The sequence below is a fragment of the Lithobates pipiens genome, unplaced genomic scaffold (genome assembly GCF_037356315.1).
Source record: "Lithobates pipiens isolate NorthernLeopardFrog02 unplaced genomic scaffold, aLitPip1_a1.2 Scaffold_25, whole genome shotgun sequence".
NCBI classification, from domain to species: Eukaryota; Metazoa; Chordata; class Amphibia; order Anura; family Ranidae; genus Lithobates; species Lithobates pipiens.
In genome coordinates, this window is record NW_027507787.1 from 37,425,569 (window position 1) to 37,452,949 (window position 27,381).

Below are 27,381 nucleotides of genomic sequence, written 5' to 3' on the forward strand. Positions count from 1 at the left end.
ACTATCTCCGATTTTGTAAACGCTATAACTTTTGCGCAAACCAATCAATAATCTCTTATTGCGATTTTTTTTACCAAAAATATGTAGAAGAATAAGTATCGGCCTAAACTGAGGGAAAACATTTTTTTTTATATATTTTTGGGGGATTCAAAATTGTCGCTCTATTTTTGTTTATAGCGCAAAAAATAAAAAACGCAGGGGTGATCAAATAACACCAAAAGAAAGCTCTATTTGTGGGGAAAAAAGGACATCAATTTTGTTTGGGAGCCACATCGCACGACCGCGCAATTGTCAGTTAAAGCGACGCAGTGCCGAATCGCAAAATGTGGTCTGGTCTTTGACCAGCAAAATGGTCCGGGGCTGAAGTGGTTAAAAGCACGGTCCAAATGCAGGGAGACCAAAGCACTAGTGTGAAAGAGCCCTAACGGCTGCTCCACACTTGAACGTTCCTTTGCCTTCCTCTGTGCAATTCAGTGAGGTGCAATTTTCAAGCCCATCATTTGAATGAGCAGAAATCGCACTGGATTGCATGAGTAGTAGTGCTTGCGCTACTTTTCAAAAATGCACTGCAACCGGACTGCATAGTATTGCGGTACCATGAGATCTGGTGCAGACACTGCATTTGGGGTATTGTTAGGGTCATACACGTTGGCACAGATGGCACACCCAGTGCGCTCTGAAGGCGGTGCAGGAAAGGGGCGTAGAATTGTGGTGTGAATGGGCCCTAAAAGGAGACGTCCTGTGTGACATGCTGAATGGAGGCTGATCCCTTCCCTCTCACCCCCTTACATTTATTCTCAGGCCTTCTCCTCCTCCAAACACATTTGTTCCTAAAAATAAAAACTTCTCCACGGACCCCTATGGGACTTCACATATACAAAGGAAGGACAGGAGTACCAGCAAAGCATCATCACAGGGGAAGCTGACAGATCACCCTGGGACTGAGGAGAGGGCACTGCCGTCTGACATGTAGGCACTGATCTCTCCGGGGGCACACAGAACACAATGACATCAGCTGTCACTGAACAATAATACGTGTCGCAGGATACCGAGCACTCACCCGCTGCCTCCGCATCCAACCGCAACCCCGGCTCAAAGCGGCGCCGTGACGTGTATCATGTGCGCGGTGACCGGGGGAGGGGGTGGAACATTCCAGGGAGTTCTGGGTTACCGGGAGGGGGAGCCGAACCGAGCACTGACGTCATCGTGTGCTAGAAGGTGCCCGAACGCTGAGGAATTGTTTATTGTGTCACATGGCAGATGGGGGCGGGGCGAGTGTGTAGGAAGTGCAGAGCAGTGAGCAGGCAGGGAAGTTAGTGGGGTGTGTGTGTTATGGTAGAGGTTGGGGAGTCAGTGCTGTGTGTGGGGGGGGAAGGCTCTCATGGTAGAGGTTGGGGAGTCAGTGCTGTGTGTGTGGGGGGGAGGCTCTCATGGTAGAGGTTGGGGAGTCAGTGCTGTGTGTGGGGGGGGCTCTTATGGTAGAGGTTGGGGAGTCAGTGCTGTGTGTGGGGGGGGGCTCTTATGGTAGAGGTTGGGGAGTCAGTGCTGTGTGTGTGTCTTATGGTAGAGGTTGGGGAGTCAGTGCTGTGTGTGTGGGGGGGCTCTCATGGTAGAAGATGGGGAGTCAGTGCTGTGTGTGGGGGGGGGGGGGGGGGTTCTCATGGTAGAAGATGGGGGGGTCAGTGCTGTGTGTGTGGGGGGGAGGCTCTCATGGTAGAGGTTGGGGAGTCAGTGCTCTGTGTGTGTGGGGGGCTCTTATGGTAGAAGATGGGGGGTCAGTGCTGTGTGTTGGGGGCTCTTATGGTAGAAGTTGGAGAGTCCGTGCTGTGTGTGTGTGTGTGTGTGTGGGGGGGCTCGTATGCTAGAAGTTGGGGAGTTAGTGCTGTGTGTGGGGGCTCTTATGATAGAAGTTGGGGAGTCAGTGCTGTGTGTGGGGGGCGGCTCTCATGGTAGAGGTTGGGGAGTCAGTGCTGTGTGTGTGGGGGGCTCTTATGGTAGAAGATGGGGAGTCAGTGCTGTGTGTGGGGGCTCTTATGGTAGAAGATGGGGGGTCAGTGCTGTGTGTTGGGGGCTCTTATGGTAGAAGTTGGAGAGTCCGTGCTGTGTGTGTGTGTGTGTGTGGGGGGGCTCGTATGCTAGAAGTTGGGGAGTTAGTGCTGTGTGTGGGGGCTCTTATGATAGAAGTTGGGGAGTCAGTGCTGTGTGTGGGGGGCGGCTCTCATGGTAGAGGTTGGGGAGTCAGTGCTGTGTGTGTGGGGGGGCTCTTATGGTAGAAGATGGGGAGTCAGTGCTGTGTGTGGGGGCTCTTATGGTAGAGGTTGGGGAGTCAGTGCTGTGTGTGGGGGGCTCTTATGGTAGAAGTCGGGAGTCAGTGCTTTATGGGGGGCTCTCATGGTAGAGGTTGGGGAGTCAGTGCTGTGTGTGTGTGGGGGGCTCTCATGGTAGAGGTTGGGGAGTCAGTGCTGTGTGTGTGTGGGGGGGGGCTCTCATGGTAGAGGTTGGGGAGTCAGTGCTGTGTGTGGGGGGCTCTCATGGTAGAGGTTGGGGAGTCAGTGCTGTGTGTGGGGGGCTCTCATGGTAGAGGATGGGGAGTCAGTGCTGTGTGTGGGGGGCTCTCATGGTAGAGGATGGGGAGTCAGTGCTGTGTGTGAGGGGCTCTCATGGTAGAGGTTGGGTAATCCGTGCTGTGTGTGGGGGGCTCTTATGGTAGAGGTTGGGAGTCAGTGCTGTGTGTGGGGGGCTCTTATGGTAGAGGTTGGGGAGTCAGTGCTGTGTGTGGGGGGCTCTTATGGTAGAGGTTGGGGAGTCAGTGCTGTGTGTGGGGGGCTCTCATGGTAGAGGTTGGGGAGTCAGTGCTGTGTTTGGGGGGGTCTTATGGTAGAGGTTGGGGAGTCAGGTGTTGTTCTTATTTCAACTGAAAGGGGGTATTTGAGGGGGTGGCTGCGGTGGTACTTGGGGGTGGTAGTGGTGGTACTCGAGGGAGGGTTGCTGCGGTGGTATTTGAGGGGGGTGGTTGCAGTGGTAGTGCTGGTACTCGAGGGAAAGTTGCTGCGGTGGTACTTGAGGGGGGTGGTAGCGGTGGTACTGGAGGGGGGTGGTATTCAGGGTAGAGTTGCTGGGGTGGTACTTAAAGTGGGAGTAAACCCGCTGACTCTTTTTTTTTTTTTTTTTTTTTTTTCACCTGCAAGGGAAAAGGCATAATGAGCTAGTATGCACCGCATACTAGCGCATTATGAAATATTTACCTTAGAACAAGGCGTCGGCAACTCACTTGGTCCACGCTGAGGGAGCCGACATGTTCCCTCTGTGTGTCTTCCGGGTATCGTGGCTCTGGCGCTGTGAGTGGCCAGAGCCACAATGGCATCACTCTGGCGCATGCGTGCGGGAGTTTTCTTCCCAGTAAGGTCTGGCGTCTGCCAGACTTTCAGCCGAAAATCCCCTGTGTGCATGCGCCGCTGAAGTTAGTGAGGGGAATATCTACTAAACCATAGAGGTTTAGGAGATATTCTTTTTACCTACAGGTAAGCCTTATTATAGGCTTACCTGTAGGTTAAAGTCAAAAATAGAACTATACAACCGCTTTAAGGGGGTGGCTGCAGTGGTACTTGAGCCGGTTGGTACTGGGGGGGGGGTGGTAGCGGTGGTACTCGAGGGAGGGTTGCTGCGGTGGTACTTGAGGGGGAGTGGTAGCGGTGGTACTGGCGGGAGTTGGTACTTGAGGGAGGGTTGCCGGGGTGGTACTTAAGGGGGTGGCTGCAGTGGTACTTGAGGGATGGTGGTACCTGAGGGGGGTGGCTGCGGTGGTACTTGAGGGGGGGTGGTAGCGGTGGTATTCGAGAGAGCGTTGCTGCAGTGGTACCTGAGGGGGGTGGCTGAGGTAGTTGAATAGTACCCCATTGTTGGTGTCATTAGGAGGAATTTGGGGTTTGGGCTTTACTCCATAAAGAGTACCCATCACTGCCTACTACTGTTACAAGGGATGTTTACATTCCTTGTGACAGCAATAAAAGTGATCATCATTTTTGAAAGTGACAATTAAAAAAAAAAATTAATAAATAAGAAAAATATATATTTTTTTTAAAGTGCCTCTGTCCCTGCAAACTCGCACAGTGAAGAAACAGCATGTGTAAGTCGCGCCTGCATATGTACAGGGTGTTCAAATCACACATGAGGTATGGCTGCGATCATTAGACCCCTTTCACACTGGCACGTTTTTCAGGTGCTTTAGTGTAAAAAAAAAAAGTGTCTGTAAAGCACCTGAAAGATTCAATTTTATTCTCTAAGGTCTCTACTAATATATATGTATGTATGTATGTTTGGGGGTTCCAAGTAATTTTCTAGCAAAAAATAATGATTTTAAATAGGCTTAGGCATGAAAGGGATATACAAATATATATATATATATAACCCTTTCCCGCCGAGCGTACGCAGATATGCGTACTCGGCTTCCGGGGGTTATACCGGGATGATGCCCGCACCTGCAGGCATCATCCCGGTACCGTTTTTCACAGCGGGCGATTGGCTATCCGGGCATAACAACCGATGCGGCTAAAAGCCGCTCGGCTGTTATGCCGGAGGAGCGGGAGGGGACGTCCCGCCGCCTCTCACCGCTGTTACCGGTGCTCCCGCTCGATCGGGAGCACCGATCACAGATCCGACGCCTCCGGCTGCTGCGTTCCAGTCTCCTCATTGTAAACACGGAAGCGACGTCATGACGTCACTTCCCGTTTACTCGGCTGCCAATGGCGCCGGTTTAAAAAAAATATCCGGTATTCAGAATCGCCGTTTTCGGCGATCTGAATACATTGAAGTGTAAAGGAGGGGTGGGGGGTCTTTTAGACCCCCGATCCCTCCATAAAGAGGACCTGTCACCACCTATTACTGTCACAAGGGATGTTTACATTCCTTGTGACAGCAATAAAAGTGATCAATTTTTTATTTATTTTTTTTAAACAATTTAGTAATTTTAAAATAAATAAAAAAATAAAAAATTTATTTTTTTAAAGCGCCCGCCGTCCCCGCGAGTTCGCGAAGCAAAGAAAACGCATACGGAAGTCGCGCCCGCGTATGTAAACGGTGTTCAAATTACACGTGAGGTATCGCCGCGATCGTCAGAGCGAGAGCAATAATTCTAGCACTAGACCTCCTCTGTAACGCTAACCTGGTAACCGTAAAAAATTTTTAAAGCGTCGCCTATTGAGATTTTTAGGTACCGTACTTTGTCATCAATCTACAAGTGCGCGCAATTATAAAGTGTGACATGTTTGGTATCTATTTACTCGGCGTAACATTATCTTTCACATTACGCCAAAAAATTGGGCTAATTTTTACTGTTTTGTTTTTTTTTTATTCATGAAAGTGTCCCTTTTCCCAAAAAGTTGCGTTTAAAACACCACTGCGCAAATACTGTGTGACATAAAATATTGCAACAATCGCCGTTTTATTCTCTAGAGTCTCTGCTAAAAAAATATATATAATGTTTGGGGGTTCCAAGTAATTTTCTAGCAAAAAATATGGATTTTAACTTGTAAACACCAAATTCCAAAAATAGGCTTAGTCATGAAAGGGTTAATAATAATAAAAAAATATGTATACACACACACACACTTTTATAGAAAAAAAATAAAGACTTTAACTTGTAAGCAACAAATGTCAGAAATAGGCTTAGGCATGAAAGGGATATACAAATAAATATATATAATAAAAAATATATATATATATATATATATACAGTATATACACACTGTGTGTGTGTGTGTATATATATATATATATATACATACACACATATACATATCATTTTCTAGAAAAAAATAAGAATTTTAACTTGTAAGCAACAAATGTCAGAAATAGGCTTAGGCATGAAAGGGATATGCAAAAACCCCAAAATGACACAACAATAAATATGTAGCGCCTATAAAATAAATAATATACATTGAATACTTATACACTATGTGAACATAAAAATCAGTATAAAGCAAATGAAAAGCCAAAGGCTACAATAGTGAAAATATAAAGTCCCAAGAAATTTTTAGATAGTGTCCACTGGTACCAAGAATAAGATTCTAACTAAATCACACCACCTCTTGTGTACAGTGCTACTGCCGCACTCACCCGCTCTTATGCTGCCAAGAATGAGCAGCAAACAGCGCATAAATAGCAAAAAAGGTTTCCTGGCCGGTCACACACAACCATCCAGCTGCTTTAATGTCCACAGGTGCCCGATAATACTGGTATCCACCACTGGAGGATGTCCCACTAAGCACTGGAAGAAAAGTACTCACCACATGGAGCCACACTAGAGGGTCTCATATAGTGTAGTATTTATTTTGAAAAAAAAAAATTGAAATTCATATTTAAAAGCTGCATCCAGGTGACATCACACCAACATTTCCAAAGTGCACTTACTAAGATGACCACCAACTCCAAGATCGGAAATGGAGGTGTGATGTCAGTGCATAGCTTTAGCACGAAACGCGTTAGAGCCACACGCTAACGTCACACTGCCATTTCAGATATTGGAGTTGACGGCCACCTTAATAAGTGCACTGTATTTCTTGTTATGTTTGATATCTAGATGCAGCCTTTACAATTGAATTTACATTTTTTTTTAGTAAATACTACACTATATGAGACCCTCCAGTGTGGCTGCATGTGGTGAGCACTTTCCTTCCAGTGCTTAGTGGGACATCCTCCAGTGGTGGATACCGGTATCATCGGCATAGGCATGTGCAGGGGGTGTGCCTTGGCACACCCCAATTACTAGAGAAAAAATTGAAAATCTGCGCTTAGTAAAAAAATGTATTAAATTAATTAAATTAAAAGTCAGCAGCTGAACACTGTAACCAAGATACTAGGCACAACAAGACAAAACAACAAAAGTGCAGCGCTTAACCTCTGAGTATAAATGTGACTTTTTCAAGAAACTTCATAAATTTTAGTGAAAAACTTAATAGTGGGGAACTGTGTATTATAAATCTAAAAGGTGTGAAATCGTTTAGTGCAAAATACAATTAAGGATCAATCATCAAAAACTTTCAAAAAAAATTAATCCTCAAATAAGAATCATTACTCTGTAACTCAAATGTCCAATAAATTAAAAAACCAAACATCATAAAGTCAAAAAAAATGTATGATGGTGCAACATAGTGTAAAGTATCCAATGTGACTATACAACAAAAATGTAGTCGATCTTGTTTTTTCAAACAAAAATAGTGCTTGACCACGTGGACCCTTCAACTCTGTAAATCAAATAGTGAGTGGAGGCTTACCAGATCACCGATCGGTATGCGCGGATACGGACACACAATCGTTACGATGCAGAAAGCCGGAACCGGACCACCTCTTCGGATATATCGTAATCCTCGAATTGGATCGAAACCTCTCGTGAGGTACCCTTGATGACGTCAGACTTTGAGGAAACGATCGTCGGGTAGCCACGCTCACCCTTTGTGCTTTCAGCGTTTGTTAATTTTAATATTTTTTTGCTAGCAATTTGTTGATTTTTTAACGATTCGTTAATTATTGTACGACTCGGTGGAGTCATTTTTTAGTGCCTAAACCACTCGGTTGAATTAGAATAAATTTGTTTAAACTTTATCACACGATTTGGCGCACTTTTGTTTTTCGTTTTTTGGTGATCTGCTTCGAGGCTTGCGAGAGGATCGGAGCTGATCTGGTGATTACGAAACATTCGAGACAGTTGGTCGTTTTCCGGCTTCCTGTACCGAAACCCCTACATGCTCGCATCCGCGGAGATCGGTTCAGGAGAGGTTTCGATCCAGTTCGAGGATTACGATATATCCGAAGAGGTGGTCCGGTTCCGGCTTTCTGCATCATAACGATTGTGTGTCCGTATCCGCGCATACCGACCGGTGATCTGGTAAGCCTCCACTCACTATTTGATTTACAGAGTTGAAGGGTCCACGTGGTCAAGCACTATTTTTGTTTGAAAAAACAAGATCGACTACATTTTTGTTGTATAGTCACATTGGATACTTTACACTATGTTGCACCATCATACATTTTTTTTGACTTTATGATGTTTTTTTTTTTTTAATTTATTGGACATTTGAGTTGCAGAGTAATGATTCTTATTTGAGGATTAATTTTTTTTTAAAGTTTTTGATGATTGATCCTTAATTGTATTTTGCACTAAATGATTTCACATCATTTAGATTTATAATACACAGTTCCCCACTATTAAGTTTTTCACTAAAATTTATGAAGTTTCTTGAAAAAGTCACATTTACACCCCAATTACTACATGCAGTGCCGAATCCCTCAATTGCTCAGGCTTTCCCCATGTTGGATCCCGCAGTGCTGCTGGCTTCCCTCCTGTGGAGAGTGGGCAAAGGGGCTAGAAAATATGTCATTTACTAATGCCTTCTTTTTTTATGATCACTCACTCATAATATTATTTATTTTATAAGTGTTGCATATTTATTGTTGTAAAAAAAAGTAGCACCGTGTCGCACCTTTGCAGTGCCTTAAGTGGCGGGCCTTTGGGCCCATTCACACTACAATACACACTTGCAGTCATTTACATGTCCATGCATTTTTTAATGCACATTTCCATGCTTTTGTATGCATTGTTTTCCCCTTTTTTGTTTCAAAGGCAGGTTTCTTCTGACCCAAGGGCTCATGTACACTACCCTGCAGCCCAAAATGCTGCTACCCCCACAGTGTTTTGGCCTGCAGAGCCATGCAGCAGGGAGTGATGGGATGCACATTTTATTACATCACGTGGCACTCCTTGCTTTTCTCTTTCTTTTTTTTTTTTTTGACAGATCACATCACTAAGATCCCTTTCACACTGGTGAGCTTTTTAAGTGCTTTCACGCTAAAAAAAAGCATTAAAATCAATGGATCACTGGGGCGGTGCGCTGGTGGTGCAGTGAAAGAAGTCCTGTAAGCAGTATCTTTGGAGCATGTTTGGAGCACTTAAAAAAGCACCTCAAAAACATCCCTGTCCATTTAAATGAATGGGAAGCAATTAAAAAGTTATTTTGAGTCACGGAATCTTAGAAAAGCACACCGCTAATGCCGCAAAAACGCCTGACGTTTTATGGCCAGGTTTGAGCGCCTCAGTGTGAAAGGGATCTAAAGATTATTACATGCGATATTTGTGCATCAAAGTCAATTCATCAAAGAAAAATATCGAATTTTACGTAAATTCTGCAAATTTGTTAAAAATGTGAGGTAAAAACTGCAAAAATTACATAAAGCATTAAAGTCAATTCACCCATAAAAAAAAGAGCCCCAACATGCTAAGATTGTACTGAGCCCCAACATGCTGAGATTGTACTGAGCCCCAACATGCTAAGATTGTACTGAGCCCCAACATGCTAAGATTGTATTGAGCCCCAACATGCTAAGATTGTACTGAGCCCCAACATGCTAAGATTGTACTGAGCCCCAACATGCTAAGATTGTACTGAGCCCCAACATGCTGAGATTGTACTGAGCCCCAACATGCTGAGATTGTACTGAGCCCCAACATGCTAAGATTGTACTGAGCCCCAACATGCTGAGATTGTACTGAGCCCCAACATGCTTATATTGTACTGAGCCCCAACATGCTAAGATTGTACTGAGCCCCAACATGCTAAGATTGTACTGAGCCCCAACATGCTAAGATTGTACTGAGCCCCAACATGCTAAGATTGTACTGAGCCCCAACATGCTGAGATTGTACTGAGCCCCAACATGCTTAGATTGTACTGAGCCCCAACATGCTAAGATTGTACTGAGCCCCAACATGCTAAGATTGTACTGAGCCCCAACATGCTAAGATTGTACTGAGCCCCAACATGCTAAGATTGTACTGAGCCATAACAGCATTAATCACATCCAAATGTCACGGTGCCAACAGTGGCTGATACCCGTGCCACCACAGCAATGAGGGTGGATGGTCAATCCCCCTGTTTTGTCAGGGCAGTGTGGGGCAACCCCCAGTAGCCATAACAACATTGTATATCCCTCAGTTGCAATGGCACATATTTTGTGGTTGCAGTAGCAATGGCGGTAATCCCTCATTTGTTATGCCAACACTGCCATGACAAGTTTTTTCATTGTCATAGCAACAGATGTGATTGTGCCTGTGCCATGGAAATTATTATTATTATACAGGATTTATATAGCGCCGACAGTTTATGCAGTGCTTTACAACATTAGGGCAGACAGTACAATTACAATACAATTCAATACGGGAGGGAATCAGAGAGCTTACAATATAGGGGCTGTGACTGTTTCTTCGTTCACTATGGTATCAGACTGATCTCTTTATTGTTGTGGCCACATTTCTGTGACTTGGTTCTGTCATTGCAGGCAATGCTACATGCAAATGGAGCCCATCCGTCACCACTGTAGTGGAGATGATTCCACTATACAATAGCCATAGCAATGGCACAGTAACAAACCCCTCTATGGCAATAGGGCTTATCGTTCCATTAAAGGCATAGTTCACCTTTACCAAATAACTGCCTATGAAGACGAGGGACGTCTGTAGGAAAAAAAACTGTGAAGCTTTGACTAAAGGTGAATAAAGCTTTTGCTATAGGTGTGGGCTATTTACATACCCGAAGCCTCACTGAAAAACCCAGGACTTTGCTCAGAGAGGCCCAGTTATTACTGCTCACCTTGACCATCACAGGAGTGCATTTTATCTCTGCTTCATGCATTTTATCTCCCCTGTTGCGGTAGCTCTGAGCTCAGCTTTTGAGAGCTCACTCCTGTTATGGTGAAGGTTAGCAGTAACACTAGGCTTTACTTTACTTTTCAACATTCTAGAAGTTTCCCTGTCAGGCTTTATGAGGTACGAACACAGCAAAAAGCTGACCCAGGATATGGGACAAAAAAAATATATAAGTAAAATAATAAAAGCCGTAATCAATAATGTGCAAAAAAGCAAAATAGAAGTGAAAACGGGCTACAATAGATAAAGAGTACTTAACAGCTAGCATAAATACAATGAAAAAAATAAATAAAAAATTTGCATAAATATAGCAATGAAGCTTCAGAATGTCCAAATTTGCAGCAAAGTGCAAACATCCAAATTAAGGTGCAAGCAATCAAAATAAAGTGGCTAAAAGTCCTTTACAACTCATAAAACAATAATAATCACACCATAAATAAGTCGAAGCTTCAGAATGTGCAAAGGTGCAACAAGTGGTATAGATTCCACTTAGTATTAAAGTGCAGGATGTGGGGTAGCATCAGTAGGGTGACACAGTGACTTTAGGTGAATCTTCGGTGAGAAATGTCACCCGCAGGTGTACTTATTACCTAACAGCTGCAAGGTAAGCAGCATATAGTAAAGCCAGCAGGTCACTCTGGGGCAGAGGGGAAGGAGCCTCTTTCCTTTCTTCTCAGTTGTAGATCACCTAAAGGGTCACAGCTTGTTTCCAGGGACAGGTAATCAGCAGAGTGGTTTGTTTCCAGTGTGTCAAACAGGTAGAGAAACATAGGAGAGGCTCTCTGGTGTAGTATTTTTAACACTCGATGTAAGTTTATTCAAAATAAAGCAAAAAATAGGGTACTCACATTTAACCACTTCGCGCCCACGCTATAGCCAAAAGACAGCTACAGCGCAGACGCTAACGGCCAGGAGGGCATCCCTGGACGTCCTCCTGCTTACTTCCGCGATGCGTGCTCCCGCGAGCGCGCATCGGGGAAGTTCTGTGCTGGCCGTGTCCCTTGGACACAGCCAGTCACAGATTGCTGTAAATGGCCAATCACAGCAGCCGTTTACAGTGCGATCGGCGTGTCCAATGAGAGATGATCTCATATGTAAACAACAGAAACAGCGTGTGAGGAGGGAGAGATGAACCGCTTAGTCAGAGATGCAGCGGTTAGCGGGAAAAAAATAAAATAAAGTGCTCATCTGTCCTCACTGCCACCTGTCCCCACTGTCATCTGTCTCTACTGGCACCTGTCAGTGCCATCTGCCCCCAGTGCCACCTGTCAGTGCCATCTTCTCCCAGTGCCACCTGTCCCCAGTTCCACCTGTCAGTGCCATCTGTCCCCAGTGCCAAGTGTCATCAGTGCCACATAGTACCAGCTGTCATCAGTGGCACATATTAGTGCCATCTGTCATCAGTGCCACATATCAGTGCCACCTGTCAGTGTCACGTGCCATCTGTTATCAGTGTCACGTGTCATCAATGCCAGGTATCAGTGCCATCTGTCAACAGTGTCACGTATTAGTGCCATCTGTCACCAGTGCTACATATTAGTGCCATGTGTCAGCAGTGCCACGTATTAGTGCCATCTGTCATCAGTGCCACATATTAGTGTCATCTGTCATCAGTGTCATGTATTAGTGGCATCTGTCATCAGTGCCACATCAGTGTTACGTGTCATCAGTGCCATCTGTCATCAGTGCCACGTCAGTGTCACATGTCATTGTCCTGGTGCTCCAAGGCCTTCAAAAGTGTAATAGGTAGTCAACAAGTTAGATGTGTAATTTATGCTCCTAGAACACCCGATGGTGCTCCCTGAATGTTGGGCCTCTCTAAGTGGCTAGGCTGTGGAAAAGTCCCACACATGTGGTATTGTAATACTCAGGAGGAGTAGCAGAATGTATTTTGGGGCATCATTTGTGGTATACACATGCCAAGTGAGAGAAATACAATGACAATTTTGTGGGAAAAAAAATAAATAAAAAAAATCTTAATTTTTCAAAGAATTGTGGGAAAAAATGACTACATCAAAAAACTCACCATGCCTCTTACTAAATACCTTGGAGTGTCTACTTTCAAAAAAGGGGTCATTTTGGGGGTATTTGTACTTTCCTGGCTTGTTCGGGTCTCAAGAAATTAGGCCATCAGTACATCAGATGTGATCAATTTTGTATGGTTTTCACCACAGCTTGTAGACTCTCTAACTTTCACAAAGACCAAATAATATCCACTAATTTGGGTTATTTTTTTACCAAAGATATGTAGCAGTATAAATTGTGGCCAAAATTTATGAAGAAAAATTAATAATTTGCAAAATTTTATTACAGAAATTCAAAATTTTCTGTCTTTTTTCATTTATAGCGAAAAAAATAAAAAACCCAGAGGTGATCAAATACCACCAAAAGAAAGCTCTATTTGTGGGGAAAAAAGGACTAAAAAATTCATTTGGGTACAGTATTACATGACTGAGTAATTGTCATTCAAATTGTGAGAGCACCGAATGCTGAAAATTGGTCTGGGCAGGAGGGGGTTTTAAGTGCTCAGTTGTCAAGTGGTTAAAACTAGCAACAGTGCATTGTATACAAACGAGCAGTGAGCTCGGATGGTAAAAACATCACTTCCGGTGTCCTGTGTCCTAACGCGTATCGTTACTGTCACGTGACTTCTTCGGAGTCATGGTTTTTATTATTTTACCTATATTTTTTTGTTTGTCCCATATCCGTGTCCACGTTGTAAGTGGGTATTTATATTATCACAGTTCACATTGGAGTGCAACACCATCACTTGATTGTTTTTGCATATATTTTTTTTGGGTAGTGTTTGGCACATACGGTGGTTGCAGCACCATTGACCATTATTTATTCATATTCCATTGGAGCGCAGGAATAACTATTCTATTTATTTAAAAAGCTGACCCAGCAGTTGCCATAGCATGGGCAATGTGACATCCCTCTTTCTTTTTCATACATCATGGGACACAGAGTCAGGCTAATATTCATTAACTGCTATGTTATACTCCATCTCCAGGTGAGGGTCCTCAAGTGACAGGAACCCACCATGAAGGGTGAAGATTGGGCTCTTAGTTGCTAAGCTGCCCAGTGCCTGGACGGGTAAGTGAAACTCCTTTACTTATTATTGCGGGGTGTCCCAGTGAGTGTAACAATCAGTCAAGCTAGCTAGAGGCTGCACACTTGTGTGCGGTGACCAGGTGGGGGGAGTTTTGGGCTAGCTGTGGGTGTTTGCAAAGTGTACCTTTTTTGCTTGTGTCTGGCTGTTTTTTTTGCCTGTAAGATGGAGCATGACGGTGCACCATTTCGCATTGGTTCACCAGGGTGCACATGCGTTCGCAAGAGTGCCGCTGTGCTCAGCACAGAACTTTCTGGCGCACACCCAGCTTATGTAAGCTGTATAGAACAAGCATGCGGCGCTTCCAGAAGGCAGCTGTAGGACACAGAGCAGGCTCTGAACAGACACTTGCAGTGGTTCAGTTTTTCCTTACCTGGGACACGTGAGTCACCAAGTGTTGCTTGTCAGGCTAAGGTGCTTAGCAGGATTGTTACATAGGGGCTTGGCGAGCCCTATTAAAGGGTCTCCCTTCTGAGGTGTTTTAATACTACATCCAAGTACTCAGGTGTGGACTGACCATTGGGCCATTCGGGCACTGCCCGAGGGCCCCATGCCACTAGGGTGCCCCATCAGGGTTGCCAGCCCCAGTATCTAAAAATTTGTGTTTTTTTTTTTACATCTGACTCCAAAATGTCCCTTACTGACATCCTTTTGGTCTAAAAATCCTGAGATTATAGCTGCCCCACCTCTCCAGTACCTTCTCAGCCAATAGAAACATGTCTGTGTATACTGTGTGATTGTATACTGTGTGTGTGTTTGTGTCTACTGTGTGGCCCCATAATCTCTGATTTCCTGGGGGCCCCATAATCTCCTATTGCCCGGGGGCCCCATGAGCTATCAGTCCGCCCCTGCAAGTACTCTCTTTTTGTGGCTGGTAAATGTCTTCAAGAAAGAGGAGCGGGACTAACACTACAGGTAAGGGCACACCAATGTCGCCAGTAGTTCCTGATGAAACTAGTTGTATCTTTAGTGTTGTATCCCCTGAAAGACCAGAGGCTTCCGGGCAATCTGCCTCTGCACCTGGTATTGTGCCTAAAGTGAACGCTGCTGCTTCACCCTTAATCACTAAGGATGAACTGTACTCTGCCCTAGCCAGATTAGCGCACAGGATTGCTGGCATGATTGCCTCCATAGGCAGGGTAGCAGGAAGCGTGAATATCCCCCTCCCCGGAGCCTCCTAGTCTGGAGCAGGAATGGGTTGAGGATGGGGAAGAGCTTAAAGCTTAGGACTCTGTGGAGAGCGCAGCAGTTGAGTCTGCTTCCAAGCAATCTGGACAAGAAAATATCCAGTTGATGTCTGCCTCTAAGTCGCATAGCCTTTTGATCCTGACTCTGAGCGAAATGCTTTGTTCTTGCAGAGGTGACTGAGCCCCCTGGCCATTTTTGGGATTCCTGAGGCCGCGCAGGCATTCCCCCTTTGGAGCAGGCGGAGTATACTGATTGGGAACATCCTGACTGGATTTTTGTTCCTCCTAAGAGGTTTTCCCTTTCATATCCCGTGGATGAAAAGTTTGTTAACATGTCCAGTAGATAATGCACAGGGCTTGTTGACAAGAAATTGGAGTCATTATGAAAGGCTTCCTTTTCTTTGGCCAGTTCAGCTATTCAGGCAGCTGTTGCAGCAATTGGTATGTGCCAGTCTATAAAGGATCAGGTCAAATGCTTATTAGACCTAACCAGGAGGATGATCTGCAGGAAAGTAAGATAGATATTTCTCGAGCGATGTGTTTTTCTATTGACGCTTTAAAGGATTCAATACAGCTGGTTTCTCGTTTGACTCTCTCGTCTGTACATATGCGCAGACTCTTGTGGCTTAAGAACTGGTGAGCCAGTCTTCCTTGTAAAAAGTTATTGGCAAGTTTCCCTTTTCATGGGGAAAGTTTATTTGATGATCATTTGGATAAATATATCCAAAAGATTTCCGAAGGAAAGAGTTCTCTACTTCCTGTGAAGAAAAGCACCAGACGCCCCTCGTTTAAAACCTCAGGGACTGCTTCCTTCAATGTCTCAGCGTCAAGAAGGTTCCGCCGCCAACAGCGTGCTAGGGCCAGGGGCAAGCCACAGGGCCAGGGCCAGAAGACACTGGACTGGGTCTAAAATTCTTCTAAACCCAGCACCAAGCCCTCCTTTTGAGAGTACGCCCCCACTCCATCTAAAGGACATGATATCTTCGAGGCAGTGACCTATGCCCAGTTCCATTCCAGGCTTTTACAACATCAGACAGACATCTTGTTGGCCTGGAACAGGCTCTGGATTATGTGCTTATCTCCTCAGGCACGCCCAAACTGGTGGATGCAGGATCAGAACCTGCGAAAAGGGAAAATCCTTTCTCCAGGTAACTTGGAGAGTACTGACTACAGATTCCAGTCTCTCAGGCTGAGGAGCAACCCTAGAGGGGCTCACAGCTCTGGGGAAATGGTCAGGGACAGAACAGATCCTGCCCATCAATGTCCTGGATTTACGGCAGTACATCTGACCCTACGTTCATGGATGGTGGAGCTTCAGGACTGCCCTATCAGGGTTCAGTCTGACAATGCCACTAAGGCGATACCAGGAGTCGTTTAGCTCTGAAGGAGGTAAACCACATACAGAGGGACATGTGCTGATTCTATTCTATCGACAGTCCATATCCCGGGAGTAGAGAACTGGTAGGTAGATTATATCAGCCACCATCAGATCTGCCTGGGAGAATGGTCCCTACACCCAGGGGTGTTCCAGGAAATTTGCCAGTGTTGGGGATGGCCAGAGGTCGACCTATTGGCATCCAGGTTCAACAACAAGCTACACCAATTTGTGTCCCGAACAAGGAATCCTCTGGCAATCGGAGCAGATGCTCTGATAGTTCCATGGACACAGTACTCCCTGGTTTATGCTTTCTCATCCGATCCCTCTCCTTCCACATTTGTGGCGCAGGATTTGGAAAGAGGGGGTTCCAATCATTCTGGTGGCACCAGCCTGGGCAGAAGGCCCTGGTTCCCGAAGATTGTGAGACTGACAATAGAAGGACCATGGACGCTTCCACGTCTCCCTGCTCTACTGTCTCAAGGTCCTATATTCCACCCCAATTTAGAGACCGGGGCATCTCGGGATCAGTAGTGTCTACCCTAGTGAATGCTAGAAAAGCTGTCACTAGGAAAATTTATCATGAGGTCTGGAAGACTTGTATTGCTTGTTGTGAAGCCAGAAAATGGCATCCTCGGAAATACGTGATTGGGAGAATTCTCTCTTTTTTCTACAGTCATCTGTGGAAATCAAATTGGCTTTGAGTACAATCAGAGGTCAAGTTTCGGCCCTATCAGTATTCTTCCAAAGGCCTTTAGCCTCCCATTCACTGGTCCAAACCTTTATGCAGTGGGCAACTCGCTTGCTTCCCCCCATTAGGTCACCTATGTGTCCTTGGGACTTGAACTTGGTGCTGTCTGTGTTAGGCCGCGTACACACGCGGGGATTGTTCGCTGAAACTTTCAAACAGTTGCCGCAACAGTCCGCTCAAAATTTGCATGAGCGGACTTGCCCACACACGAGCGGACTGTTTCAGCGAACTGTTTGCCAAACAGTTCGCTCAACTTTTGAAATGAACGGACTCGCCCACGTAAGGCGGAGGCAAGTCCGCCCATTTCGAGCGCGTGTACAGGTAGGCGGGGCCCGCGAAGGAGACGTCGCGGGCACCGCCGCCTGGAATGGACTTAAAGGGACACCCAACGCCGAAAAAAATCGGCGTGGGGGTTCCCCCAAAGTCCACAACAGACCCTTGTCCGAGCACGCTACCCGGCCGGCCAGGAAAGGGGGGGCGAGCGAGCGCGCCCCCCCCCCCTGAGCCGTACCAGGGGGTGCCTTGGGGAAGGGGGGGCCGCGCGGCCCCCCCACCCCAAAGCACCTTGTCCCCATGTTGATGAGGACAAGGGCCTCTTCCCGACAACCCTGGCCGTTGGTTGTCGGGGTCTGCGGGCGGGGGGCTTATCGGAATCCGGGAGCCCCCTTTAAGAAGGGGGCCCCCGGATACCGGCCCCCCACCCTATGTGAATGAGTATGGGGTACAATGTACCCCTACCCATTCACCTGTAAAATAAAAGTACCCAAAAAAAAAACACAACACACGAGAAAAAATATTTTATTGCACAGCTCCGGGGGTCTTCCGTCTTCGGGGGTCTTCTCGCCGGACTCCTCCGCTATCTTCGTGTAGCTCTTTTGCTAGCGGAGGAGTCCGGCTTTCTTCCTCCCCGCCGCCGGCCTCTTCTCCCGACTTCGGGGGTCTTGTCCCCCTCTTCGGTTCTTCTGCCGGGCCACCGCGCCTTCTTGTAGCTCTTTTGCAGGTGGTGGCCCGGTCTTCTGTCGCCGCCTTCTGTTCTTCTGCCGGGCCACCGCGCCTTCTTATAGCTCTTTTGCAGGCAGTGGCCCGGTCTTCTGTCGCCGCTGTCGCCGTCGCCGCCTTCCGTTCTTCTTCTTCTTCTTGTTCTTCTTCTTCTCCAGGAGATGTTGACACGACGCTCTCTCCGGCCGGAATGCCAGAGCCGCCCTGCGCTGCCACTTATATAGTGCCAATGGGGCGGTGTCACATGGTATATGTCACATGGGTTGATGTCACATGGGGACTATGACATCGTAAGGGGGCGGGGTCACCATGTGACATCAACCCATGTGACCAACCCATGTGACATATACCATGTGACACCGCCCCATTGGCACTATATAAGTGGCAGCGCAGGGCGGCTCTGGCATTCCGGCCGGAGAGAGCGTCGTGTCAACATCTCCTGGAGAAGAAGAAGAAGAACAAGAAGAAGAAGAAGAACGGAAGGCGGTGACGGCGACAGCGGCGACAGAAGACCGGGCCACCGCCTGCAAAAGAGCTATAAGAAGGCGCGGTGGCCCGGCAGAAGAACGGAAGGCGGCGGCGACAGAAGACCGGGCCACCGCCTGCAAAAGAGCTACAAGAAGGCGCGGTGGCCCGGCAGAAGAACCGAAGAGGGGGACAAGACCCCCGAAGTCGGGAGAAGAGGCCGGCGGCGGGGAGGGAGAAAGCCGGACTCCTCCGCTAGCAAAAGAGCTACACGAAGATAGCGGAGGAGTCCGGCGAGAAGACCCCCGAAGACGGAAGACCCCCGGAGCTGTGCAATAAAATATTTTTTCTCGTGTGTTGTGTTTTTTTTTGGGTACTTTTATTTTACAGGTGAATGGGTAGGGGTACATTGTACCCCATACTCATTCACATAGGGTGGGGGGCCGGTATCCGGGGGCCCCCTTCTTAAAGGGGGCTCCCGGATTCCGATAAGCCCCCCGCCCGCAGACCCCGACAACCAACGGCCAGGGTTGTCGGGAAGAGGCCCTTGTCCTCATCAACATGGGGACAAGGTGCTTTGGGGTGGGGGGGCCGCGCGGCCCCCCCTTCCCCAAGGCGCCCCCTATGTTGAGGGCACGCGGCCTGGTACGGCTCAGGAGGGGGGGCGCGCTCGCTCGCCCCCCTTTCCTGGCCGGCCGGGTAGCGTGCTCGGACAAGGGTCTGTTGTGGACTTTGGGGGGACCCCCACGCCGATTTTTTTCGGCGTTGGGGTTCCCCTTTAAGTCCATTCCAGGCGGCGGAGCCCGCGACGTCTCCGTCGCGGGCCCCGCCTACCTTCACACGCGCTCGAAATGAGCAGACTTTCCTCCGAGCGGGAACAGTTTGCTCATTTCGAAAGTAGCCTACACACGGGCGGACTGTTCGCTCAAACAAAGTTTCAGCGGACAGTTTTTCGGAATTTCCGAAAGACTTTGTCCGTCAAACTGTCCGCTAAAACTGTCCGCTGAAAGCCCACACACGGGCGGACTGTCCGCTGAAACACTGTTCAGCGGACAAAGTTGGGCGAACAGTCCGCCCGTGTGTACGCGGCCTTACAGAAACCACCATTTGAACCTATCAAGGAAATTCCATTAGACTTGCTCTCATGCAAGCTAGCCTTCCTGATGGCCATCACCTGGGCTAGAAGGGTGTCGAAGTTGGCAGCCCTTTTCGTGTAGGGAACCATACTTGATCCTTCACCACGACAGGGTCGCATTATTACCTGTTCCATCCTTTTTGCCAAAGGTGGTGTGGGCCTCTCATTTAAATCAGGACATTATTTTGCCTTCTTTTTTCTCTCAGCCTCGTTCGGCAGAAGAGAGACCACTGCACTCCTTGGACGTTGTCTGCGCAGTCAACGTTTATTTGTCTAGATCTGTAGAGATCCGAGGATCAGACTCCTTTTTTGTTTTACCAAAAGGACCCAAGTGTCAGGGCTGGGCTCAGCCCTTCCTTCTCAAAGCTGTCCGCTCAGCTGTCGGCTAATTGCCACCTCCTTTCTCTCCCATGTTGATGATATCCTGCTCATCAGTCCTGCTCATCTCTGACTCCCTGACATTTTGGTTTGTCTGACTATCCGTTACAGTTCCTGAACTCTGGTTATGTTTTGACTATGTTTACTCTGTTGTTTACCTTTTTGTTATTATTATTAAACAAGTGTGATTTACCTTTACTTCTGCTTCAGTCTGATTCATGGTTTCTGACACCAAGAAAGGGTAGGCAGCTTCCAAAGCTTCCATTGCCAATTGGGTCTGTCAATTGGTCATTCAGGCCTACGGTCTCAAACTTAAAACTCCTCCCTTTAGGGTGAGAGCTCATTCTACCAGAGGTGTAGGAACCTCCTGGGCTTTTCTCCATTAGCTATGTGTGGCTCAGATTTGTAAGGCTGCTACCTGGTCTTCAATGCATACGTTCACAAAATTTTATCAAGTGAATGTTTGAGCAGCCAAGGATTTGGCTTTTGGCCACTGTGTACTGTGGGCTACCATATTCTGATGGCTATCATCTTGCAGAGTGTCTCCCTCCCCTCAAGGCTATTGCTCTGGGATGTCCCAGCAGGTAATGAATATTAGCCTGACTCTGTGTCCAATGATGTACTCAAAGAAAAGGATTTTACAGGTAGGTATGACGAAAAAATACAATTTTTTTCCACGTCAATGGAGCAGATTCATGTATAGCAACAGCAGCATGATAATAACCAATCCCTCCACCTCCATTGCAGTGTGGCTAGTCCATGAATATGGCAGAGATTTCATTGTCAACACAAAAACAGAGCCAATCCCTTCATTGCCAAGCCAACGCTTTTATCACTGTGGCAATGACACAGATCCCTATCAGCAACAAGGTATATGGGGTCCACCTTCATGGCAACAGCAGAGTTACTGATCACAGCTTTGCTGCGACAACTGAGTGGATCTGCCCATCACTTTGCCAGCAATACTGTTACAGATTCCTCAGTTTTCATGGGAAAATGTTGATTCTTCTGTTTCCCTTGGGAAAACCATTATATCCGATTCTTCTGTTGCTTTTGCAATGGGGCCAATCTTTCCACATTAAAAGAGGGCAGAGATCTTCATTGCCATTGCAGTTGCACAGTTTAATTTGTCATCATGGCAGTAGGGTTAAACTTTGAAACTTTGCTTCACCAACAAGGACCAATCTCTCTGTTACTACAGCAACAGGTAAATCTTTAGTTCCCATGGCAATAGCACAGTGACTAGTCCCTTTGGGTGCTATGGAAACCAGACCAAGCGCTTGATTATTATGGTAACAATACAGTGAGAGATTTCTGTGCCAGCACCACGACGATCTTTCAGTTTTTATGCTGAATGGGACAATCCAATAGCACCACAGCAGCAGAACCAATGTCTTCATTGCCATGGCAGTGGCACATATTTCTTATGCCGCGTACACACGATCGAATTGTCCGGCGTACTTAGTCCGGCAAACAATCCGGCGGATAGTCCGGCGGACTTTCTACTGAATGGACTTGGCCACACATGGACACACAGAAAGTCCGACGTTTGCTAGCGCGATGACGTACAGCACGTACGACGGGACTAGAAAAAGGAAGTTCAATAGCTAGTAGCCAATAACTTCCTTTTCGTACTTGCTTCTGAGCATGCGTCATTCTTAGTCCGCCGGACTAGCATACTGACGAACGTATTGTCCGCTGAAACCCAACTCCGGCGGAAAGATTGGACTGCAAAAATACTTACTAAGTCCGCCGGACTTTACGCTGAGAAAGTCTGCTGAAGCTCACACACGATCGAATTGTCCGGTGAAATGCGTTTCGGCGGACTAAGTACGCCGGACAATTCGATCGTGTGTACGCGGCATTAGTCACCATGACAATAGGGTTAGTCTTTTCATTGCCACCATGATAGTTACCAATCTCTCTATCGCCACCTCAACTGGCTGATCCCCTGCTAACCAAGACAACAGAAAGTGACTGATCCTTGGTGATTGGTCTGATCTCTTGATCACCATAGCAACAATGGTGTGAGAAATCACTCAATCACCATAGCGGCAGGGCTGGTCTTTCTATTGATATGTTGCCACCATTCCAAATCTCTGCTATGGTATTGGGGCTGTTCTATCCATCTCAGTGGCAGCAGGCCAATCCTATCACTATCGTAACAGCGCCATTCCTCTGTTGCAGCATATCCTTTAATAGCAGCAGAAAAAAAAAAGTTACTTTCAAGGTATACTGTGAATGCTTACTGTCACATTGCTTTTGCTCCCAGCCGAACTGTCAAGCCATTAAATAGTTGGCATCATATCTGAATACATTTGCAGCACAATAGAAACTGCAGATTCAATAGAGACAAGGCTAAGATGACAGCTTCCTTGGCTGTATTGGATAGAAGGACTTATGCCGCGTACACACGACCGGTTTTCCCATCAGAATAAACTCTGAAGGTTTTTCCGACGGAGTTCTGACAGAGTTCCGTTGAAACTGTCGTGCATACACATGATCACACCAAAGTCTGATCATTAAGAATGCGGTGAGGTACAGCACATACAACGGGACTAGAAAAAGGAAGTTCAAGACCTAGTTCGCCACCCCTTGGGCTCCTTCTGCTGATCTCTTCTTAGTAGAAGTTTGGTTAGAGACGATTCACGCTTTTCAGACTCCAGCTTATTCCGATCGTTTTACTGCTGTTCAGTTTGTGCTTGTGGGTTTGTATCTGGTTTTTAGTGCGTGTAGTCAGTTTGTATCTGTATTTCAGTGCGTTCTGGTCCGCTTGTTACTAAAATAAATTCTTTCAAAAGTTTACACATTTTGTCTCTAATAGTTCAGGTATACCTATGATGACAAGGCCTCTCTCATCTATTTAAGTGGGAGAACTTGCACAATTGGTGGCTGACTAAATACTTTTTTGCCCCACTGTAAGTTTGTTCTGACCAGCCGACCATTTTGAAACCATGGTGCTGGTACGTACTCATTGTAGAGTTCATGCTATGTGGCAGCTTAGCGTTGGGGTTCATACTTTGACCCGAGCCCAGTCCATAAACAGGGCAAGGAGGAGTTCATGAACCAAGAATTGGTTAGTCCAGTGGGACCAATTCTCACACATGCCTTTGCTTCGTGAGATCCAGGAGAAAAATCCTAATGATTTCAGGAATTATCTCAAAATGACAGACCCTGTTTTTCACCAACTGTTAGCTTTGCTCACCCCTTATATCAGCAGGCAGGATACCTGCATGCGGCAAGCTATCACTCCAGAGCAGAGGCTAGTGACCACCTTACGGTACTTGGGGACTGGGAGAAGCCTGCAGGACTTCAAGTTCTCAACAGGCATCTCCCCCAGGCTCTGGGGATTGTTATTCCAGAGACCTGATCTGCCATCATTCAGGTCCTGCAGAAGGACTATATTAGGGTATGTTTTATCCCTTAACGATATGTATTTAATGTTTGCTAATATATTGCATTTATTTCATCATTCCCTAATTACCATGATTGCTGTGAATGTCCCCTTTATCCTAATGCATGATGGAAGCTTTTTTAATACTCCTTTTTTTGCCTACATGCATATTTGCCTTCACTAACCTCCCCAGCATGCTATCCTTGGCCCATATGCACCTATAGCCTAGTCCCTTTAACAGGGGCGTTGCTAGGTGGCAAAAAGACCAGGGGCTTCAGCCCAGAGTCCAAACGGGAAACGGGGGGGGGGGGGGGGGGTTGGGTGTTGTACGCGAGGCTGATCTACCACATGGTTCCTGTGAACTGATACATATTGACTGAGCGCATTATTTATATAGCTGGTAGCCTTATGTGGCATATATAAAACAGCTTTGTTTTGCTCCGTTTTTTTCACAGTTTTTTGCATATACAATTTTTTTTTTTTTTTTAACAATTTTTACATATTTTTTGGATATTTTTTATTTTTTTGCACTCTGCACTTTATGGGCACAAGAGATATAATACTGATTTGCACTATTTTTGGGATTTTACTGATCCTTGATTAACGTTGGATCAGAGCTAAATAATCCTCCAGGCTCCAGCTAAGTTATTAATCATGCCTACCGAGCCGTCCTGCCGCCGTTCGCGCTCCTTCTCTCACAGTTTTATAACTAATAACTCCCACCAGTCCCCACGGCGCCGCACTGCGCATGAGCGAAGGAACGTCGGTGGCGCCGCACTGCGCATGAGCAATGAGCATCTGCAGCGCCGCACTACGCACGAACGAGAAGGAGCGTCGGCAGCCCCACACTGCGCATGAGTGAGAAGGAGCGAGCGTCGGCCGGCGGGATGTGTGACGTCGATACAGTCACATGTGGTATCGACGTCACACGACCCGCCGGCCGACGCTCGCTCCTTCTCGCTCATGCGCAGTGCGGCACCGCCGACGCTCCTCGTTTATGCGCAGTGAGGTGCCGCCGATGCTCCTTCTCGTTCATGCGCAGTGCGGCACCGTGGGGAGTCAGGACTCGGGGCTAGTAATTATGAAATAAACGTACCAGACTCGGGGCTTTTCAGTAGCACATTCGGGGCTTCAGCCACTGCTAGCCACCCCCTACCGATGCCCCTGCACTTTAACAATGTATATTGTCAGCTCCATTGTACTGATTTCCCCGAAACACCCCCTAAAATGTGTCCAAATGTAATGTGTGTCCGTAAATTCATTTATAACCGTCCCCCACCCCTTAAAATGTGTCCAAATGTAATGTGTCCTTAAATTAATTTATAACCCTCCCCCACTCCCTAAAATATGTCCAAATGTAATGTGTGTCCTTAAATTTATTTATAACCCTCCCCCACCCCCTAAAATGTGTCCAAGTGTAATGTGTGTCCTTAAATTCATTTATAACCCTCCCCGACCCCCTAAAATGTGTCCAAATGTAATGTGTCTCCTTAACCACTTAAGAACCGCCCATTGCCGATTAACGGCTTCAGGGCGGTTGTTTAACTCTGAGAGGCCGTTAATTAACGGCCTCCCAGAATTCTGCTCTCGCGCGCCCCCTGGGGCGCGCACACGAGAGCATCCGTGACCGCTGGGTCCAGTGGACCCAGCGCATCACGAATCACGGTAAACGGCTGCTCATCGCGGCCGTTTACCACGTGATCGCTCCGTCAAATGACGGAGTGATCACGTGTAAACAAGCCGGCGTCATGTTATGACGCTGGTTCCTCCCTCCCCCTCTCTGTACCGATCGGTACAGCGGAGGGGGAAGAGATCGGTGTCAGCAGCGATGTGGGCTGCATCTGCAGTGCCCACATCGCTGCTCACCGAAAATTAACCCCTCGATTCCCTGCATTACTCTGCAATACCCTGCCATTACTCTGCATTACTCTGCAATACCCTGCCATTACTCTGCATTACTCTGCAATGCCCTGCAACACTCTGCAATGCCCTGCAACACTCTGCAATGCCGCAACACTCTGCAATGCCCTGCAACACTCTGCAATGCCCTGCAACACTCCGCAATGCCCTGCAACACTCCGCAATGCCCTGCAACACTCCGCAACGCCCTGCAACACTCCGCAACGCCCTGCAACACTCCGCAACGCCCTGCAACACTCCGCAACGCCCTGCAACACTCCGCAACGCCCTGCAACACCCTGCAACGCTCTGCAACACCCTGCAACACTCTGCAACACTCTGCAACACTCTGCAACACTCTGCAACACTCTGCAACACCTTGCAACACTCTGCAACACTCTGCAACACTCTGCAACACCTTGCAACACTCTGCAACACTCTGCAACACTCTGCAACACTCTGCAACACCTTGCAACACCTTGCAACACTCTGCAACACCTTGCAACACTCTGCAACACTCTGCAACACTCTGCAATACTCTGCAATACTCTGCAACACCCTGCAACACTCTGCAACACCCGCCAATACCCTGCAACACTCTGCAATGCTCTGCAACACCCGCCAATACCCTGCAACACTCTACAATGCTCTGCAACACCCGCCAATACCCTGCAATGCTCTGCAACGCAGTACTCTGCAACGCCATACTCTGAGATACCCAGCCATACTCTGAGATACCCAGCCATACTCTGAGATACCCTGCAATACCCAGCCATAGACATCCCCCCCCCCCCCCCGCCGCCCTCCGGTGCTTCTACCGAATCGCTAATACGATCAAAGCCAGAATCTTTTTTTTTTTTTCAGGCTTCCCAGCTTAGAGGTGAGATGCGGGGTCTTATTGACCCCACATCTCACTGTAAAGAGGACCTGTCATGCCATATTCCTATTACAAGGGATGTTTACATTCCTTGTAATAGGAATAAAAGTGATCAAAAAAATTATTTTTGGGGAAAAAAATGTCAAACTAAAATAAATAAAGTAAAATGAACAATAAAAAAAAATGTTTTTTTTAAAGCGCCCCTGTCCCCATGTGCTCGCATGCAGAAGCGAACGCATACGTAAGTCCCGCCCACATATGAAAACGGTGTTCAAACCACACATGTGAGGTATCGCTGCGAACGTTAGAGCGAGAGCAATAATTCTAGCCCTAGACCTCCTCTGTAACTCAAAACATATAACCAGTAAAAAAAATTTAATCGTCGCCTATGGGGATTTTTAAGTAGCGACGTTTGGCGCCATTCCACGAGCGTGTGCAATTTTGAAGAGTGACATATTAGGTATCTATTTACTCAGCGTAACTTCATCTTTCACATTATGCAAAAATTGGGCTAACTTTACTGTGGTTTTTTTTTCTTAAGCACAAAACTGTTTTTTTTCCAAAAAAAAGCATTCGAAAAATTACTGCGCAAATACCGTGCGAGATAAAAAGTTGCAAAGACCACCATTGTATTCTCCAGGGTGTTTGCTAAAAAAACATATATAATGTTCTGGAGTTCTATGTAATTTTCTAGCAAATAAATGATGATTTTTACATGTAGGAGAGAAATGTCAGAATTGTCCTGGGTGCTCCAGAACACCTGATGGCGCTCCATGCATGTTGGGCCTCTGTATGTGGCCACACTGTGTAAAAGTCTCACACATGTGGTATCGCCATACTCGGGAGTAATAGCAGAATGTGTTTTGGGGTGTAATTTGTGGTATGCATATGCTGTGTGTGAGAAATAACCTGATAATATGACAATTTTGTGAAAAAAAAAAAAAGTAAAAAGAATCTTGATTTTGCAAAGAATTGTGGGAAAAAATGACAACTTCAAAAAACTCATCATGCCTCTTACTAAATACCTTGGAATGTCTTCTTTCCAAAAAGGGGTCATTTGGGGGGTATTTGTACTTTTCTGGCATGTTAGGGTCTCAAGAATTGAAATAGGCC

At 46.8% G+C, this 27,381-nt stretch overlaps 1 protein-coding gene and 1 long non-coding RNA gene across 3 annotated transcripts in view; one reads left to right on the forward strand and one right to left on the reverse strand.

Annotated features, from left to right (window-relative positions):
- HERC4 (HECT and RLD domain containing E3 ubiquitin protein ligase 4) overlaps positions 1-1,207 on the reverse strand; it is a 107,416-nt gene extending 106,209 nt beyond the window's left edge. For both annotated transcript variants that reach the window (XM_077454254.1, XM_077454253.1), the window contains exon 1: positions 1,061-1,207. The gene's annotated coding sequence lies outside the window, so the exon portion shown is untranslated. The remainder of the gene's footprint in view (positions 1-1,060) is intronic.
- Positions 1,093-27,381, forward strand: part of LOC143930201 (uncharacterized) — a 28,226-nt gene continuing 1,937 nt past the window's right edge. The window contains exons 1-2 of the long non-coding RNA XR_013262731.1: positions 1,093-1,218; positions 13,710-13,792. This is a non-coding gene — a long non-coding RNA (uncharacterized LOC143930201). The remainder of the gene's footprint in view (positions 1,219-13,709; positions 13,793-27,381) is intronic.